This window comes from Ursus americanus, chromosome 19 (genome assembly GCF_024610735.1).
Source record: "Ursus americanus isolate L20-20 chromosome 19, mUrsAme1.1.p, whole genome shotgun sequence".
Classification (NCBI taxonomy): Eukaryota; Metazoa; Chordata; class Mammalia; order Carnivora; family Ursidae; genus Ursus; species Ursus americanus.
The window spans coordinates 18,510,561-18,531,498 of record NC_142145.1 but is presented as its reverse complement, the minus strand read 5'-3'; the positions used below and the strand labels follow the sequence as shown (position 1 = coordinate 18,531,498).

At 41.6% G+C, this 20,938-nt stretch overlaps 1 long non-coding RNA gene across 1 annotated transcript; it reads left to right on the top strand.

Annotated features, from left to right (window-relative positions):
• The first annotated feature begins 2,878 nt into the window (after positions 1-2,878).
• Positions 2,879-19,678, top strand: LOC148108466 (uncharacterized). The gene is made up of 3 exons (XR_015727806.1): positions 2,879-3,147; positions 3,984-4,290; positions 19,058-19,678. It is a non-coding gene; the product is annotated as an uncharacterized LOC148108466 (long non-coding RNA).
• The last annotated feature ends 1,260 nt before the right edge of the window (positions 19,679-20,938 follow it).

The window sequence follows — 20,938 nt, the reverse complement described above, 5'->3', positions numbered from 1 at the left end:
CAAAGGCAAATCACTTCACTTCTTTCAGACCCCTGAGTAGCTCAAGGGATTAACCCATCAAACTCCTCTGATGCCTCCATTTCCGTGTTTCTTTGGAGTATTTAAGCTCTCTTCGGCTGATGTTACGTTAGGAAAGTGGAAACATCAAATTAAACACGCTTCTTGTGCAAGAAGTTCCACTTCTAGGACAATTCATTCAGTCATCAGAATAATTTTTATTCCTACCATGTAAAAATATTTCAGTTTTTAAAACAAGTATTATAAAGCCCTCTCTTCTCAAATACCTCCCCCATCTCCAAACAGAAACCACCCGGGAAGGATCAGATCTTAGTGAAAATTTTGGAAGCAGTGGCCTTGCCTGATAGGCTCTATTTAAACACAACTTCTAGCATTAAATGCCGAATCTCAGCTCTATGCACTGCTTCATTAGTTATTAATGAGGCAACATATTTGTTCAAAATTTATGATTGTTGATTTGCTCCCATCACTGTATGAAATATTAACATAGCATTTGTACTTGCAACCATTTGCAGACATTAGATTGTATATTTGCATATTCATGAACACTCATAAATGTTTAAGGAGACAGCACAGGAAAGCATGGGAGCTGTCAGCCAGCCAGTAAAAAGGCATATTTACAGCATTAATAAGTATTTGAGTTTATAGGCCAAAACGATGAGTAACAAATTAAGTGAATTTCTGGTTTGCCTAATGCAGAGAACTAGGGATTTTGCCATTTTTTTAAAGCTTTGTAAACTTAAAATTCATTTCATAGATGCTGAATAAATGCTTATTGTTTAGTCACAAAATCTATGGCCTCAGTGTAAAGAAATTCCTAAGAGCGTCAGGCATTTAGAGATTTCATTTTCACTCTTGCTGATACATAGCTTTTCTGCCTTGGGCTTGCCTTCTGTCAAAGCGATGTGGAAAGCAAAATGTGTCATACACTGAGGCAGAGTTCTTTTCGATTTTAGTTCCATCACGGAGTTTGGACAAATGATATGTCCTAGTGTTTCATTGTCAGCCAGTGTACTTCACCTAGTCTGTCAACCTATTAAAATTTGATCCTGGAGATTAAAAGGTTAAAGCATAGAGCATTAATGGACAATAAGAGGGATAGGCATCCAGCTAACAAAGATCTGACTTACAAATAATCCGTTTATACAAATGCCGCTAACGTATTCTATTCTATTACAAGAAACATCACCCTTTACGTGGTGAAAAGCCTAAGAACTTTTGGAAGTTTTATGCGTTGATAATAGGGAAAATGTTAAATTGGATCCCTACCTCACACCATACACAAAAGTCAATTCCAAGTATATTTATGAAATATAACTGGATGCAAAGAATAACTGTAAAGTTTATATTATACAAAACCAATATAGGAAAATATCCATGTGACCTCAGAGCAGGGAAAAAGTAATCAACTCATCTTATGAACAGTGTCACTACCTGGGTCATATCCTTGTTAAATGTCTCAAATGTCACCTCTGGGTAAATGGATGTGTGTGTTCACCTTATCCTTGTACCAGCAGGAGAAAGGATTATGGATTAGCATGTGGGTCATAGTTGGCCTCTGTTGTGATGGCTTAATTGTTCTATTGGTCACTGCTTGCCCCACTGGCATTTCCTACTGAAATCTGTAACTGGTAGATTTATGATCTGTTCCTTCTTGGCTCACAAAGGACCTGGTGGCCTTCTCAAGTGACCCCATTCCAGCTCAACTTTTGCTCATCCTATTTGTCTCTGACATCTGAAAATAATTTTCATTTGCTATTTAGACTGGATTGCCTCTTCAGCAGGTTGTGGCAACAGAGCCACTTCAACAGTAATCTCACTGGCAAGAAGCACCATTACCTTCCTTCTGTGTCTCTCCATAGAGCCAACTGGAACTTGTAGATATTTTTGAAGGCATAGGAAACTAGGCAGAGTAAGAGACCTGGTTGTAGGGCACTAATTTCAACCTGCCCCCCTCCTAATCAGGCCATAGCAGCAATTTTATTGATTCATAGATGGTATAGAGAAGGTAGGGGATGACTCTATGAAATGGTCTTCTCTCGGAATATCTAATAAGAAACAAGGGAAAACTTCCTGTACTCAGAATTTTTGTGATTTCTATTAAGGTGGGAGGGAGATCTGGGGGATAGACCTGGCATGTTTGTGTTTAAACTTTTCTCTACATCTTTTTACCCCACAATCATCTTGGACCAAGAGGGATGGGCTTTTCTTTCCTTCTTCTGTGCCACAGTAGCCTTCCCTACATCATATCCTCTCTTTCCAGAAACACATTTATTCTGCCCCTTTCCTTGGGGCCATGATGGCAGGAAGAGTACAGTGAGAAAGACATTGACTTTCTGAGAAGGGAATAAAATCTAAACTCCCATGCACACAGCTTTTGATGATTCAGCTGACAATACACACACACACACACACACACACACACACCATTCACAAACACATTTTAACTTCTACTAATCAGAAGAAATTCATTTATTAATTCAACATGTATTTGTTGTGACTCCCATGTTGGTACAGTGGTGTAGAAAGCAGAAAAAGCTCCCTTTCAAATGAAGTTATATTTTTTATTTCAAGAAAAGAAATAATACACAAATTAATAAGTACGTACTTAATATATCAGGTTATTATAAAATGCTAAGGAAAATAAAGCAGGGTAAGAGCACAAAGATTGATAGACTGATGGAAAGAACGCTTTTTGGATATGGTGGCCAAGGAAGTCCTCTCTTAAAAGATGATTTTCTGGCAAGGGCCGGAATAAAGAGAAGGAATAAGCACTGTGGACATCTGGTGAAAGATCATTTGAGGCAGAGGAAGTAATAAGTCACGGGCCCTGAGGCAAGAGCATGCTGGGCATGTTTAAGGGTTATTAAGGAGGCCACTGTAGCAAGAGGGAGAGAATGAGAGGGAGATGAGGTCAGGGAGATGGTGGCAGGACAAATCGTAAGCTTAGATCACAAATTTGGGTTTTATTCTGCATGATTTGAGAAGGCTTTGGAGGATTTCTAGCAGAAGAATGATATGACCTAATTTAGATTTTCAAAGAATTCCTCTGGCTGCTCTGATGGGAACGGACTGTTGGGGGTCAGTGTGAAGGCTGAGAAGATCCAGGAGGCTAATGGAATAATCCAGGTGAGACTGACTCAGACTTAGGAACTAGTTGCAGAGGTGGGGAGAAATTATGGCATTCTGAAGATATTTTCAGGAGAGAGCCAGTGGGATTTAGATAAGGAGTGTAAAGAGAGAGAGAGAGACTGTCAAAATACTTCCAAGGTCTGGGACCTGAACAGCTTGCATAATGTTGAGACGAGGAAGGCAGAGGGTGGAACGGTTTGGAAATGGGAGTCAGAGTTCAGTTTTGGACAGGTCTGAGATGTGTATGTCAACCAAGGAAAGAGGTTAAATAGGTGACTGGATGTAAGAGTCTGGAGTTCAGAGAGTAAGTAAAAAATGGAGCTGCAAATATGAGAGTCATTGGCATAGAGATGACATATGACATTTAAAGCCATTGTACTGGATGAGATCACCTAGGGTGGGATTCTAGACTGAAGAGAAAATAGGATTGGGAATGAATCCTTGGAGCCCTCCAATATTTAGAGGTCATAGATCTGAGAGGAATCCAGGAGAAGGAGACAAAGCGGTCATTGAGAAAGAGGAGAACGAGCAGAATCGTGACATGAAGGAAGTGTTTCCAGGAGAGAGTGTATGGAATGCAGCTGGTCAGTGGAGTGGGAGGAGGCAGAATTGGCCATTGGCCCGGGGTGTAGGAACCATTAGTGCCTGATGAGGTAAGTGTCTGTGGGGCCTTAACATGATTCAACAGAGACAGGGGAGGAAGAGAAAAGCTTTAAGAGCAAGTGAATTTTGATACAGATATTTTTAAGCCTTTACTCTGTGGCCCAGTAAAATGGGTTCCGTTCGAAGGGGAGAACAATATGGAGAAACCACTTTCTTTTCCTCCCTGAAAGGGCTTGCCCTGACCGGTCTACTGCAGAAAATATGAGTCCCTCAAGCTCCTCCAGCAGCAAGAAATGAGCTCAGCTTTTGCCGCCGAACCCTGCTAATATGCTCGACAAGTGGAACTCATCGTTGTTAAATCAGTGCCTTTGTTACATCCTGTTCCCAGCTCCATCCTCCAGCCGCTTCAGCCCCTCTGCTGATGTTCCAGAAGCACAGTCCAAGTTAAAGTGGGCAGCCTGCCTGTGGGAGAGATGAGCAGGGGGAGACCGTATCCTGTCCGTGCAGTTTGGTGGAATGAGAAGCCTGAGGTGCAGAGTAAGTGGCATAACTAAGAAAGCTATTTATCTAACCCCACATTCCAAGGAGCTCCACGACCGTAAGGACAGGAGCTCATTCCTTCTCCTTGCTGAGGTAGGGGAGTTAGGTTCCTTGGGCTCTGTGCTATACGTGAATAAAAGAACGTGAGAAACCAGGGATCCGTGGCGATCTCTGGGCCATGGGTGATTCAGCATAGTAATGTGGCCAAGGAGCCCACGAGGGCCGAGAAGCCACATGTGAGTATAGATTTGAGGGAGACAGGACTGGAGCCTGTCACCATGCAATCTAAGTACAAGTCTGTAAATGTGATACCGACCTGAGCTTTGTATATGGGGCTCAGGACTGGGTTGTGTGAGGATTTGGCCCTGGCTTTACATTCTGACTCTACTCAGGATGCTGATGTAATTTCTCTATGCCTCAATTTCTTCACCTGGAAAATGCAGACTATAATGGAACCACTGCAGGATTCAGTGACACAGCACATGTAAAGGACTTAGAATAGAGCCTGGCACAGCGTAAGCACTCATTAGTGACATTAGTTCAAATTGTTTTATGTAATTATAAATATAATCATAATTATTGCTTAGAATAATAATTAATAATATTAAATATATAAATAATTAACTAATTGATCCCTTTCTGGCTCGTTCTATCAAGAGAGAGAATAAATATTCTATGAACCAGCATCTACTTCTAGAGATGGTGTTTGAGAAAGGAAGAGTCCTATCTAGGAATTTGGCATCACCAAAGAGAAAACCATCAAATTAGGGTCATTCTAGCTGTTCTAAGATGTAAAGCCCCATATTTTAGTGGTTTTACACACTAGCAGATGATTTCTTGGTCATGTAATAGCACCGGGCAGGTTAACAGGTTGGCAGAACAACCCACCTCCACATAGTTGTTCAAGGACCCAGACTGATGCCACTTGCAACAAGTGGATTCCAAGGTCTCCCTGGAGGTCATCTCCAGTGCAGAAAGGGAAATAAGCATGGAGGAGCACAAACGGTGTGTGTGGACTGGGGGAAGAGGGCTCATATGGACCAGGTCTAATATCTCAGCAAAGGGAGAGTTTTAATAATTGATTAATTGATTGATTAATTTTAAAGATTTATTTATTTAAGAGAGAGAGAGAGCTGTGGGGAGGGGCAGAGGAGGAGGGAGAGAGAGAATCTCAAGCTGATTCTCCGCTGAATGTGGAGCCCGACCTGGGGCTTGATCCCATGACCCTGAGATCATGACCTGAGCTGAAATCAAGAGTCGGACACTTAACCGACTGAGCCACCCAGACAGCCCCAGGGAGATTTTAAATAGGTAGTTGGATGTAAGTACCTAGAGTTCAGAGAATAGGTCCAGGCTGTAGCCGCAAAGGTGAAAGTGAAACCCTAACGTTGGGAAGTGGGATACTAGAAAATACAGACCTTCGGTGGGCAACCACGTCCCAGTGTCAAGTCGTGGCATGGAAGCAGGAGTATAACTGTGGGGCGAACAGCTGGGTGTCTACTTCAACTCTACCCCAAAGACTGCTCATTCTGTGTGTTTCAAGGGGTGCAGATGAAAGAAACGTGGTTTTTCTGATAAGAAAATTCTTCCATGGGATTCTTGGGTATAAAAGATAGGCTTTGAACCTGATATGGGTTGAGGTTTGAATCAGTTAGTTGGCAAAACAAGTCAAAGGGAAGCGGCTTCCACCCACTGAGAAGGAAGGGAGATGGAGAGAAAGGGTGGTGACTCCACAGCAGGGCCAATGGGGTGGTCTACTGAAAATAACGGCCAGTGAGAGCTTTCAGGTGGAGAAGACGGTCCGGAACTTTCGGGTATTGACTTGCGGTAATTGCCCTGACTGACACGGTACTCCTCTGCCCTCCCAGGGCAGACACAGGCTTTGACTGACCTCATGCTTAGACGATTTGGGAAGCCCTCTTTAAAAAAAAGAACCAAAAAATGACAAATACAAAATCTAGTTAACAAAAGTGAGTATTTATTTAGAATGACAAAAAGAATCACAACAAATCACACATTTTAAACACAATAAGTACCACAGACATCATGAAATCCAGATAACACAATATTTTTATTAATTAATGGCTTGAATCACTTCTAGAATACTTTTTTTCTACATCTTTTGGCTGCCTTTGCTTCAATTGCCACTTCTTATAACAAGGTTCTTATTAATACAGTGTTTCATGGACGTAAAAGATAAAATCATTCCTTTAGGTTAGTTCATTAAAATATACTTTTATTGTTGACAACTTTTAAATGTTTCTTGCAGGTTCACAACTTGTTGACAACATCATGTAAGTTTTCAGGATTTTTGTCAAATTCAGGAAAACACTGTGAGTTTCTTATATGAGCTGATAGAGACAATACTTGGGCTCTGTAGGACCACCATACGCTTGTACTGTACCATCACAGCTACTATGATAACACCCGTTTTAGACAATTCCCACTGAGAAAGAAAAAAATGTTACGTTTGTAATTGTATATTTGTAATTTGTGTGTACAAATTGTACATTTGCAGTTGTATGTGTAAAATATGTTACAATTACAATTGTAATCGAATATACTCCTGATAGGAGTTCACTTCTGTTTTGAACAGTTATCGGTGAGAACTGAATCCTCCACTTCCAAGTATAAACCTCTGATGATTGGGAGATTTGGCTCAGACTAAGCTTCTGTCTTCATTCTCTTTACTGTTTCTCCTTCATCAGCCACATCCCTGCGGTGGGGGTGCCGTAGAATAAACGCATTTCACATACAACCTTTGACTCGCCCCTCCCCGCGGGGGGCGGTAGGAGGACCCTGGGAACCAGTCCAACCCTGGGACCTCCAGCAATCACTAAACTAAACCCAGGAGTCCCTGTGGACCACATCACTAAACTCCTCTAAACACAAACTCAGCTCCCCACCTAAACCCCACCTTCTTTGAATCTAAAAACCCTCACAGGCACTTTGAGACCCCCTGATTGGTGGGGAAGTGTGCTTGAGCAGAAAGAGTCAGCAGTCTTAGTTGCTAATAAGATAGCCGATATTTTAATATGTTAAATCATTCAAATTATTAATGTCATTTAATTTTAAAAATATGGTGATGTGAGCACACTGCCAGGACCTTCAAAGAGGTCAATGCAAGTGAGGTTCCCTGAAGCCTTAGCTTCGTTAGCTTTGTGGGAAATCCGCCTCTGGTTCTCCCCATACCTTCAATCAAAGGGGCTTTGGGCGCACAGCTTTCTGTTAGCACTCTGTTGTCCTGATCGTCTCCTAGGGCTGCCCTAACGAATTGCCAAAAACTGGGGAGCTTAAAAGGACAGAAATTTATTCGCTCACAGTTCTGCAGACTAAAGTTCTGAAACCAGGGTGTCAGCAGGACTGTTCACCCTCTGGAAGTCCAGGGAAGAAACCTTTCTTGCCCCCTCCCGCTTGTGGTGGCTCCCAGCTGTCCACTGGCATTCCTTGGCTTTAGCTGCACCACTCAGTCTCTCCCTCTGTCTTCACATCTCCTTCTTCTCTGTGCTTCTGTGTCCTCTTCTGTCTCTTATAAGGACATTCTGGTTGGATTTAGGGCCCACCCAAATCCAATATGATCTCATCTCCACCCTCATCTTAATTACATCTGCAAAGACCCTATTTGCAAATATCACAGTCTGAGGTTCCAGGTGATATGCATTTTGGGGGGAAACTATTCATCTCACTATAGTTGAGGAGTCAAGGATGGGTAGCACCCTTGGGGGCAGGTAGCAGAGGGGCCAAATATGCGCATAGAGAGGGGAACACTTCTAGAGATGAAAATTGAGTGTTGGGACCCAGAGATGACCATGGAACATTAAGCACGACTTACAAATCATGGGCAGAGTGCTGAATTTACCTGAGTGGTAAGCAGGGACATTGGACATTGAAAGTGGAGGACAGGACAGCCAGCAGGTGGCTAGCACACTCAGCTACCATTCAGTGATATGGCCTGTGTACTGTGGGTCCTGTTTGAAATCAGGCTCTTTCCACACTTACCACGTCTTTTCTGTTGAACCTGATCAACCTGTCAACTTCAGGTGGGGTCCACGAGAGCTTTCGTACTTCTGAACAAACTGCACAAAAGACCATTTATTGTGCCATGCTTGGGTCCATTTTTCTCCATCTGTTAGGTTGGGGTGGGGCTGTTGACCTTTGAGGTTATATTTCCAAGCACCCATGTCAGAGGGTTCCCAGCTCCCTTTCAGTGGGAAGCACTGGTGGGAAATGATAAGGTGGGAGGAAGGGAGAAGTCAAGGCATCTCCCCTTTCCCCTAACATCGGGCCACATCTCCAACCACAGCTTCATCTCCTTTGGGACTCCAGCTCCATAGCCAGGCTGTCAGGGTCAAGCTTCAGTTGGACGATCCCAGACCCTAGGCTCTAGTAACACCACCTACCCTACAGCATGGGAATTGTAGGGACTTCCTGCTGCTAAGCTCTGCATTCCTCCCTGCTCTTCACAGCTCTTTTATCACTTTTGGAACCAGTTAACCAATTATCTATATTAAAATCCGTTGGTTTTATGTACTGAGATTGGCTTCTGTTTTCCTGGTTGAAGCCTAACTGATAGAAACTACAAATGCTAAGAGAGAAAATAAGAAAATTTTCCATCCATATATGTTAGTGTATTAGTTACAGTAATAAACCATGTAAGTCAGTTAGTTTATACGGATAGATACATAATATCTATATACTACCTGTCTATATAATTAGTTTATACTGATAGATGTATGCTATCTGTGTCTATACCCATACCCATATCCATATCTAGCTATAGGGATATAGGTATATATATATATATATATATATATATATATATATATATATATATATATATATATATCTTTGAGGGAAAAAGGGAGGAGGAAGGTAATGGTCCAATGTAGAATTAATAGCTTATTTACTTCTGAGAACTAAGAGATACTCCCTAATAGTGATTTCATAAAAGTTAACAATTATGACTTATGAAGAAAATACTTCGTTGCTGCTCTAATCACAAGGAAGTCCTATGTGGCGGCTGATGGAGCCTTTCCAGGTCAGTCCAGCACCAACTGAGCCCTTCCTATCACCTGTGCCTACAAGGATGGATGCTGCAGCTGGAGTTGCTTAGAGTTACTCTGAGATCAAAGCTCAGGGCTTAAAAGTCTCAAGTCCTTCTCTTAGTGTATCAGCAAAACATGCCAGTGTTTAAGGAATGGTGCCTCACACTGACTCTTTCGTGTCACATTCCTTTGTCTGGCTATTGGCCCTCAGCAAAGTGGCATCCCCAGTGATCGCAGGTTTGCAGGGTCAGCTTTGGCAAAACCATGTGGAAGGCCTAACTTGTCAATCTTGGCCTCTCTACTGTGGCCTGATTTGGATTTTTCCAGAGCTTTCTTTTCTTTCCTCCTTTTGTAGGCTTCTATCTACTGCCATGGCTTTGAGATTTTCCACTTGGGAGGGAAACATCTCATCAGAGCTTTACTGTTAATTTGACTTGATGCTTTATTTCCCAGGATGATTTACATGCTTTCTCTGTTTCCAGGAGGAAAGGAGGGAAAAAAAGAAAAAGGAAAAAAAAGTAAAGGAGGTCAAAAAAGGAAAATCCCAAATGCCTTGGTACAAGGGTAGGGCAGATATTTTGCAGGAAGGAGCCTATCATCCCTAGTTGTCTTTCATAGGAAACAGTCCAGCCTTCCATAAAAGAACCAAGCTCTTCCCAACCTGCAATGCTAATAACTCTGCATTTATTTTTTTTAAGATTTTATTTATTATTAATTAATTAATTAATTATTTATTTTAGAGAGAGGGGAGGGGAGGGGCAGAGGGAGAGGGAAAGAGAGACTCTCAAGCTGAGCATAGAGCCTGTCATGGGGCTCAGTCTCACAACCCTAGGATCATGAACTGAGTCAAAATCAAGAGTCGGACACTCAACCGACTGAGCCACCCAGGGGCCCCCTAATAACTCTGCATTTAGAAGACACAGTGCGGTGTAGATATTGATATCTCAAACCAGGATGATCATTCCTGACACCAGATGGTATTTGAGACATGAGATTTCCCCCCATGCTCCTTTACCACTCTTCCCTCTTGCAAACAAAAGCTTTTTACATGGTGAGTAATTTGTAAAGCATAAATTGGACTCATAAATGGATATTTATTTTTATGTAAATCTTGGCAAACTGAGGCAGCTACTTTACAGAGGTGATTAAAATTTAAAAGGCAGCATTGTGAGTAGGAGATAATAAAAGGTTGTTATTTACAATGGCCATATTTATAATAAAATGCTAAATTTATTTTAATAAATAATAATTTTATATTTATGGACAGTCATTTATAGACAAGACAATAAAAACTTCCATTTCTGCTTACTGGATTTTTCTGCATGGCATATAAATCAAATCTTCAGTCAACACTGCGTTCATACTTTGAGCTGGCTATGTTTTATCAGAGTAGTCAAGTCTGTTGTTTCTTAAATCTGTTTTCTTTAAAATAAATGACTTTATTGATTTTGTTCAAGCTCAGCTCCACATATGGCAGAATAATGCTAATGGTCCAAGAAAGAGAAGGAAATGAGAGAGCATGTTATCAGCATGTTTCAGAGTCACAGGTAAAAAACATGGTTGTTAGCAATTTCTTTGTACAGTGACCACTTACAAAGACCTTAAATAGGAGGCTGTTAACAGCAGAGACCAAGTTACCATGTTTTCTTCAGGTTCTGAATTTGGGTGACTTTTTTTTTTTATTTTAGCAAATTCTTTTACTTGATTATTTTTAATAACATTAACTGATGACAAAGGGAAAATTTTTGTGTGGGAAGAAATATTGTGTGGTTGGAGGTTTTCCAAAGTTCTGCCTCATTCCATCATAGAAAAAGGTTTTTACCCAAAATACAACATTGTCAAAGTAGGTTTGATGGGTTAAAAAAAAAAACCAAAAAACTCCCTAAGTTGGACCAGTGAGAAAAGCCAACACATACTGAGCTATTATGCCTAGCGTTTTATTTATTCAGGCAAGAATTTTTATTGAGCACATACTATGTGCCAGCTACATTAGGTGCTAGAGTGAGTTGTCAGCCAGCTAGCCCAACCGTAAGATGTAGCTAAAGGCAAAAACATGTCAAAGGTATCCTCTGAAATGATGAACAGATAATGTCCAAGATTTGTGTTTGTAGACGTAAAGAATGGATGGGCATGATCAAGACACCAAGAAGCAAATTCTTTCTCATGGTAAGTGGGTAGAAACTATGGAACTTGGATGCACTTGACCAGGGCTCCTGCTTTAACAACTTGTGATTATTACCACCCAATTGAACCTTAAAGTGAATTCTGACAACTGAGTGAGTGAGAATCTTGGGGACCTTTAGGGGTGAATGTGGGACACCTGGCCCCTGCTTTGTGCTCTCTTTAGCATCAAAATGTCACAATCTTTGAAATACTACAACCGAATATGAGATAATGCAACAAAATAATGAATTCATTAGCTGATGTATCTGTTTTCGTGGCTGAACAATGACTCTAAACTTGTCATTTATCCTCATTTTCAATAAATTCTGTAAATACATGTTTAATATGGGGACAAAAACAGGGTTTTCTTCTGATATGGTGCTATGAATCCCAGGATGTTGGACTCACACCTCTTAGTAGTAATGACTGTGTGGTCTCCTCCCACATTGACTCTCTGCTTGGCCAATGGGATATTAACAAACACAATGTATACAGGAGATTTTTTAAAAGCCCCTGTTCAGGGGCACCTGGGTGGCTCAGTCAGGCATCTGCCTTCCACTCAGGTCGTGATCCTGGGGTCCTGGGATAGAGCCCTCTGTCGGCCTCCTGCTCAGCAGGGAGTCTGCTTCTTCCTCGCCCTCTGAGCCTCCCCATTGCTCATGGTCTCGCTGGCTCTCTCTCTCTCAAATGAATAAATAAAAACTCTTAAAAAAAAAAAAGTCCTTGCTCATTGGGGCTCATTCTTTGAACCCAGCTGCCATGTAAAAATGTCCAGACTAGCCAGGTGGAGTGAGAGAGAGAGAGACAGAAACAGAGAGTTTCCAACCTTCAAGCCATCCTCATCAAGGTTCCAGACATATGAGTAGAGCTGTCTACGTTAACCCAGCCCCCAGATGTCCTTTGACAACAACCATCTGAGAGAGCCTGTGTGAGACCAGCAGAAGAACCACCTAGCTGAGCCCCAGCCATCCTAGAGTCGTGAGGAAGTTGGATTTTTTTAAGGCAGCATGTTTTGGGGTAGCCAACACCAGATACCCGACACATCAAGGGACTCTGAATAAATGTAAAAAAAAAAAAAAAGAAAGAAAGAAAGAAAAGAAAAAAGAGGAAAAAAAAAGAATAAAAGAATAAGAGAAGAGAGAAAAATAATTAGATGCATACATCTCAACGTTTACAGCAAGTAAACAAGACTTGCTAAGAGCTTTGCAGATCTTAACCATTTCTTCAGTTTATATATAACTTTTAAAATTAATTATTGTCCCTGTCCAGTATATATTTTCACAGAGAGCAAATTCCAAAATCAGCCTCCCAGTGGAAAATTCACCCATGCAGATGATCAACCGTGAAAATCTGCGTGCAAGTTTGAGGAGGAGCAGCAAACTTAGCATCGACAGTAAGGCTTTCAGATGCAACAATTTCCTCTCGAGGCCCCATATTAACTGGAAATTGCTCTGGGGGAATTATAAGCTGACATCTGCAAAGAATGTGCAGAATTGTTATCCAACACCTGCCTCTCCAATTAAGAATACTGACCTTTCTGAAGTTTTAAGAAAGGATAGTTTTTAAATTTGTTTCTCTTCAGTTACTTTAAAAATCAATCTTTCCATCGTCCTTGGATATTCAACCCTACATCACATGGTGCATTCTCTCAATTTAATTTCATGGAGCTGAATTAAGTAGCAAAGAAGTGTTGGCAGAAATAGCTTACAAAGAAAGGCCTGGGGGTGACGTTGAGGAGGGAGAACAAGCAGACATCTGAGGGGGTGGTCCTCTTTGCTGGGCTGCCATTCCTCTACAATTGCTCTTTTTAACAGAGAACTAAGAACGCTTGATGCCTGTATTTCTCAGGGGGTCCTGGGAGTTTGAAGAGGCCAAATGTTCCTACCTGCAGCTTGAAGATTAAGGGCTTAGAGACTTCTGGAGAGGCTGCTTCTCCCAAGCTACTGATGGACTGAGGACAGGAACTACTGACTGCTTCAAATGGAAAAAAACAGACCCCGTTGTGGGTCCAGTGCTCCTTGGATGGGAGCTGCCCACCATGACATGGTGGGATATTTATGGCAAATAAACCTCAAGTGATGGAGAAGAATTTGAAACAAAAAGAATGTGAGTTGCGAATTCCTAGGTCTTGCCGGGGAAAGACATGTTGAGAAAAGTATTAATTCATTAGAAGAACTGCTTTCAAATAAAATCCAAATTAACCAAACTCTCCAGTGAATATGCATTAAAAAAACTTAACTTTCTCATTAACTGTATTTTTACCAATTGTATTAGTTTCCTCTTGGTGCTGTAACAAATTACCACCAACGTAGTGGCTTAAAACAACACAAACATATTCTCTTACAGCCCGGGGGCCAGAGTCAGAAGTGAACTGAATCATACAGGGATAAAATCAAGCTGTCGGCAGGACTGGTTTCTTCTGGAACCTCCAGGAGTGAATTATTTCTTTCCCTGCCCCTTCTAGCTTCCAGGAACTATTGATATTGCTTCGTTCATGGCCATATCACTCCCACCTCTGCTTCTGTCATTATATCACCTTGTCACCTGACTCTGGCTCCCCATGTCCCTTTTACACAGAGATTACATCGGTCCCACCCAAACAATCCAGGATAATCTACCCATCTCAAGACCCTTCATCACAGCTGCCAAATCCCCTTGCCATGGGAGATAACACTTACAGGTTTTGAGGGTTCATATGTCAGTATTTTTAGGGCCATGATTCCGCCCATGACACAACTCTTCTTTTTCAGCCATTGCTGTTCTTAAATCTTTCCTATTAAATAAATCTACTTTCCTGCCTCTTAAATTATGTACATATGCTAAAAATATGGAATCTTTGCTATACAAGGATTTTTGGTGCCCAGGGCCGTCACTGTGAACAGTGAATTCTCACTGTGGAGTATTTAAGATGCAAAACAGCAGTAAGGCTGTGCTCTAATGGGGGTTGGGGGTGGGATTGGTCCAATGTACAGTTCCAATGGCCAGGGCTCTGTCAGAAAGAAGTGATCTAAGGCAGAAGACTGCCTAGTGCCATCCCACAGCAGGAAGGAAGCCTCGGGGTCCAGAGAGCAGAATTTGGCTTAAGATGACTACACCAAGGACAATCACAGGATGTTAGGGAGGACTCTGAAAATCATGGGCTCCAGATTTTTCCCTGTGCTGATGAGGAAGCCCAGTCCCAGGAGAAGTGAGGAGACTCACTCAGGAGCTCTTAGCAAGATGGCGGCAGAGCCAAGATTTAGACCCATCTCTGCCTTGTGGCCTCCTGTCTTTTACATTCCACCATGGTACCTTCTACAGAAGACGTACGCTTCACTCAGCCGAGACCCAGCAACTCAAGGTTCTATTTTGCAATCAATTAAAAAGGAGGAAAGTTTCACATTTTCCACACGATTTCATTAGGTGTAAGCAGCTCTCCGCCTAAAACTCAGCCCTTTTCACAGCGTGTGAACAATCAGAATGGGCGGGTGTCCCCCGACTTCAGACTAAGAGAGCGGGTGCCTCTGCCATCCCATTTTCCTCCGCCCCCCCGCCCCCCCGCTGAAAGCCGCCGCCCCTCCAGGGAACAAGGGAGCACTCATCTGTTGAACTGGGGGGGGGGGGGGGCGGAGGGGTTCAGCAGGCAAACCTACTCTGGTTGGTTTGATAGAATCTTTCCAGACATGAAGTTTCACATAATAACAGTATTAACTACCAGGGCTCCCCACTTTTCCTAGTGATTCTTCACCAAATTTCAGTGGCTACAACCCTGCTGGGTGCCAACGTCTGGCTCTTCAACGGCGAGGAGTGAGAAGGGACAAGGTAGTGTTCAAATTGAGAGAACACTCCTTTCCTCTGCCCCGCCGCACCCCAACAGACCCGTATTCAGAAAACTCGTCCCTCCTCGATCTAATTCATTTATCCATTTACCAGACACCTTTTGGACGGCATGCTTTAATCCCAAGACCTTCTGTGGCTGGAATGCTTTTTAAGGACTCTGTTGAGAACGGGAGAAGGATCTCAATGTCTCCCGCAAAAGTAGTCCCGGGCCGAAGAAGGTTAAAGAAACCCATCTCCCCTTCCTGAATTCCATACGCATTCCAAGGGTAGTATTTTTCATGCCAGGGTGAGGACAGTGGCACTGATCTTCCACACACACCCCTGACAGTGACCATAGAGAAGGACATTAACCTTGAACTTCCCCATCCCAGCTCAGAGTCAGAGCTGCCCTGAAGGCCATGCTGGAGAGGGCTGGGGGAAGAAGCAGGTGCTTAAGGAGGCAAAGAGGCAAAAGCATGTTGTTAGGAAAAATTGTCCCCAAGCCCTGAATTGGCCTTTTATCACTGTCACTCTGGCTTATAAGCCCCTGTAACGTGTGGCTTTCAAGAAGGGGGAGCTAAGTTCAGTGCCCGATGCCCTGCCAAGAGCTTTATAATGCATGGAATAAAAAAGACAAAATGTTTCTCCAGTCACATTGCTTTTCCTCCCCACCCAACTCCCTTCCCTGGGGAAGAATCATAAACACAGACAGCAGAATGACGCTCCTTTATTATTTCGCCGAGTTCTTTCTCTGCAGATGACCTATAGAAGTGATTTAACATAGACCTGCTGGAGTTCCCACACTTTGCGTGGGCTCCTCAAGCCGAGGCTGGTTGATTTCTTTGGGGTGTTATAACTATGACCTGCTCCATTAAGTAGCAAACAAAGTCCAGCTGGATATATCAAGCTCAGCTGGACTCTTTGCTTTCACACAACCTGCTTGATTAGGAGAATCGCTGTGCCCTTGTCACACGGCGCCTCGTGCAGTCTGCAAAGATTGGGCTGCCATTGATTTCTGCATAATATGGATTCACACTGCCTTTCCACAACAGTGTGGCTTTCACACCCCACAATAACCTAGCAAGGATTGTTTTTCTTTTTTTTCTTTCTTTCCAGTCTTCTGCTGCTTCAGACTTATGCTGGGGTTTAGTTCTAAAAATTAGTCACTCCTGGAGGTCATGTGTGGCTTATTACCCAGCACTTTACGACACATTAATTGCAACTTGATTTAGACATTTCCCATTTGGTGACTTAGTTACAATCATACAAACATGTCATGCTCTAAGTCAATAACTCGGGAGCAGAAAGAGGGCCAAGCAATTGCAAGTGACTGGTTCTTCTCAGGGGAGGAAGGAGGGCAATTGTTACAGTGGCACGATGCTATTTGTTCACTGGGAATCGGTGTTTATCTGGCTTCTTTTCTTAGAGTGGTGATCCATCCTGGGCCTGTCCTCTGTAACCTCACCTTCTCTCTTGGTCTATTTTTTTCTAATAAAATTATGGAGCTTAAGGATAAGTGCAGCCAGGTAGAGCGATTTTTATTAAACATTCCAAGACGTTCTGCATACGGTGCAAATCACAGGTATAAAATATGGCATTTGGCGGCCAAATGTGACCTAATTCACTCAATTGTTATTTTAATTTGTGGCCATCTTTTTAAATCATTAAGGAAGAATAATTCAGAGCCACATCATCACGTTCACGTTGGCATTGTGTATATAGTGACTATTGCAGATAGAGTGAAAATTGGAAAACAGCATAAACGTACAGCGATGAGAATGTAATAGATAGATGAGGATATAATAAATAAATAAGTGGATAAGTAATAAATAGATAAATCATGGCTCATTCATACTGTGGAATAGTAGTCAGCCATTGAAAGTTACATAAACCTATATTTGATTAGATGCTTATAATATTTTTAATGAGACAAAGTCAAAAAACAAATTTATAGCATAATTCTTTTTTTTACTTGAAAAAGACACACTTCAAATGGGAATATAGGTGCCTGTTTTCTGGGAATATGTAATATCGTTGAAAGTGTTGTAGAGAACTATATTCCAATATATTATTAGATGTTTTCCCCGAGTGGAAACACTGTAAGTTCAGTAGGTTGCACTATATGAAATTGCTGAGAGCCTACCATCTTGCCCTACAGAACAGCATTTCATACGGTTCAGTCTAATTTTCTTATGTGCTTTTATGCATTTTTAAATATTGCTCATACGTTCTGCTTTACAGTAAGGAAAGTTTCTCTCTTCTAGTGTAGTTCTCTGAACTTGTATTATGAGGGCACGCATCATCTGGTGTTGTGATTCTACATTTGCTCTCGTCTTTCTCTCTACCCAGCACTGCGATTTGCCTACCACTAAACCTGAGTCTAAGTATCTTTTATTTCTGTGTCCTTAGTGCTTAGCACAGTGCCTGACTCTAGTAGACATCAACAAAATTTTGTTTAATGAATGAAAAATGCCTGATGATCATGAAACTAGGCAGAAATTGCTTTGAGTCGACTAGAGAGCATCAAGGCATACACACCTGTGTGCAATGATGACCCTGAGCAGAAACGCCTTCGGAACTGTTTTTCCAAGTACAAGCAGAATAGTCCTGATCTAGGGGTATTTACAGCCACCTTCTCTTGAAGAAAGCAGTGCCACTGCTAGACACAGAATGTCGTTGTTAAAGTTTTGTTGTGTAGTTTTTGTATTTGAATATATGATTTAACTAGCATTTAATAATTACATAGTAAGGCCAAAAATAACATGGGGAGGTACTAAAGTAGATGAGCAAATCCTCCCAGTCTACGACAAATCCAAGTATTTTGAATAATACAGCTCACTTTAGTCATTTAAAAAAAAATTCCTAACAATCTTTAGGCCACAGTAAGAATAAAATCATCAAAACAACAGATGACTGAATCTTGCTCCCTGTCTCCATACATATTTTGGGGATTTTGAGTATAAGGAAAGTAGATATGAGAGAGAGAGAGAGCTAGAAACAGAGAAAGGAAGGAAGGAAGGAAAGAAGGAATGATGGAAGGAAGGAGGGAGGGAGGGAGAAGGAAGAAAGAAGAAGGCAAAGAGGGAGGGAGGGAAGAGAAGGGCAAGAATACAATAAGAGGTCAAGGTGATTCTGTGTAATTGGATAATTATTCACCAGGATTTCCCTGCATTGATATATTGCACATTGCACACTATAGAAGACTGTCTGTCTACCTACCTCCTGAAGTCCTTCTAGAAGAAGCAGTTGACATGCTGGATTTAGAAGGCCAAAAATGATCTAACTTATTAGGAATGGATAACATGAATAAGACTAAAATCAGCCAGTTGAAAGCAATTCTAGGAAGCAGACCAGCTAAACTTATATGAGAGGTATTGAGCAGGGACCAGTGGGGAAATGAGGTAAAGTTGTATGGGAGAAGAAACAGCCGGCCTTGCAGTCCATAGTTAGGATCGTGAGCTTGGTAAAGTGTTTTAAGGAATAAAATAATGGCGTCAAGGATTACTTCTTTAGAAGTAATTAGAAGTGTTAAGAATTGACTGCCCATAGGGAAATCACCAATAAATTCAGGAAAAATTTGAATATGATGGCTGGTTATGAGTAGTGGGGACAGAGGAGAAAGAAATAGAAAAGAATATTTAATTCCTTGAACTAACTCTTAAGGAAAGTCTATATTGAAAAAAAAAAGTAGAATAACTGAACTGTTTCAAAACCTAAAGCACATTCAACAACTAGTTCAACCAATTTTTCTCTTATAGATTTTAAGTTGTTGTTTGGTGTTTCCCAGGAAGACATCGGGCATCTTGCAGGAAATGGTGGAGTGATGCCATGTTTGTATGATCCCTTCCGTATAATGCGCTGAAAGGAAGACCTGCCTAAAGGTGTGGAAACACACTAGGGCCATCTCTCTTTGCCAAATAAATTCTCTCTGAACTTCACCCAAGTTCACCAGTAGCAGTCATTTTGGTGGTGAGTTCTGTCTCTTCATGTTAGCTTTTAACTGACAGCTACTGGGTACATGGGACTTGATATAAACCCTTGTGCCTTCCCACATTTCAAGTGAACGGTCCAGAAATAAATAGGAGGCAACATAAAAACCTGAGGTGAAAGAATAACTGGGAAATTTAATAAAGAAGAAATGACATGTTCAATTTGAGAATGAAATTGCTTTACCCAGAACAAAATTCAGTAAGATTTGAAACCCAGTGCTTCCAGGGCTACTGCAGTGCCCAGCTTCCCTCGATATGAAGAAACCTACCTCCGATTCTGAGCTGGAGGTTAAAGAGTCATTAAAAAGCAAAGCAAGATGAACAAAAACAAAAACAACCATGTGTGATTAGTCTCTAAATCGTTTGATGTTAAGCTTTACGAGGAGTGTTTCTTCAGTGCTTTTTTCTGTTAAACTTTATTAAGTTTATGTTTTATATCACACACCTGAAGGCTGTTCATTGAGCAAATATTCCAACCATTCTTTTTTGGATTTTCTGGTTTGCAGCTAAATCAACATTTTCTTGAAATGAAAATATAATTTGAATTCTTCAGAGGTCAAAAGTATTTTGAGGGAAAATACCTGTTGTCATTGCAACCCACTAGTCAGATGTCAAAATCAATGGTAGCAACGTTTCTCCAGAGAGGATTCCATTTAGCATGGAGTTGCCCTCTGTCTTACTTCTTTCCTAGAAAAGATGAAGCTCATTCAATCCATGGTTAGGGCCAGTGCTATGCAGAGAGCAAGAATCTCTTACATTAGATCTCTATAGTTTCCTAAACTCTTAATGGTCATGCTCGCATTAATTCATTAAAATAGTTCTATAGTGCCTTACAAGTAAGAAGCACGCCTTACCCTCTTAAACATCACCGCAGCATGGCGCAATGCCTGGTTAAGCATCCAGTGAACATTCGAGGACTTAGTGGAATAAATATTACCAGCCTCTCTTTATAGGTGGAGATACTAAGATCAGGAGAAAAGAAGAAATGTATCTAAGATGCTCTAATAATTGAAAAGCAGAACCAAGACTCATCCAGACCTTCCGATTCCAAATCTTAGTCTTTTCTTACTAGAACATGCTGCTCCAAGATTTGCCGCCCTGACCATTTTGCTGGCTAAGATGAGACGCTGGGAGTCACATTGAGTAATATGGTAAACTCTAAATAGTCTTTTTGAAGCATGTGAGGCGATATTAATGAATGATGTGAAGAATAGTCAATCTCCACAGATTCAGTCTCCACTTGTCCAGTCCACACCCCTTTCAGTTATGCGATTGTCTGATCTAAGAGTTCAATCGGATTGATTCATAAGGAGATACTTCCATAGGGTTTGAGAAACACTTTCCTGGAAGAGATTATGACTCTGCTCCTACTGGGCTCCTGACGCACCCTCTCCAGACCACTCCTCAGCTTGGACGTCTATGGTACCACTTCCCAGCTTTATGGGACTAATAAACTCATGTTGTTTTAATTTCATGAAGTTTCAACGCTACTCCTAAAGACACTACATAGTCATTTTAAAGACTGTTTAAAAACATTCCGCAACGTCTACAAAATCTTCTCAACTTGGTTAACAAGAAGAAAAAACATGAGACTGTGGGAAAGTGTGATGCCTGCTGGGCCCACAGTACTACCGGGCACTTGCTAGAAGC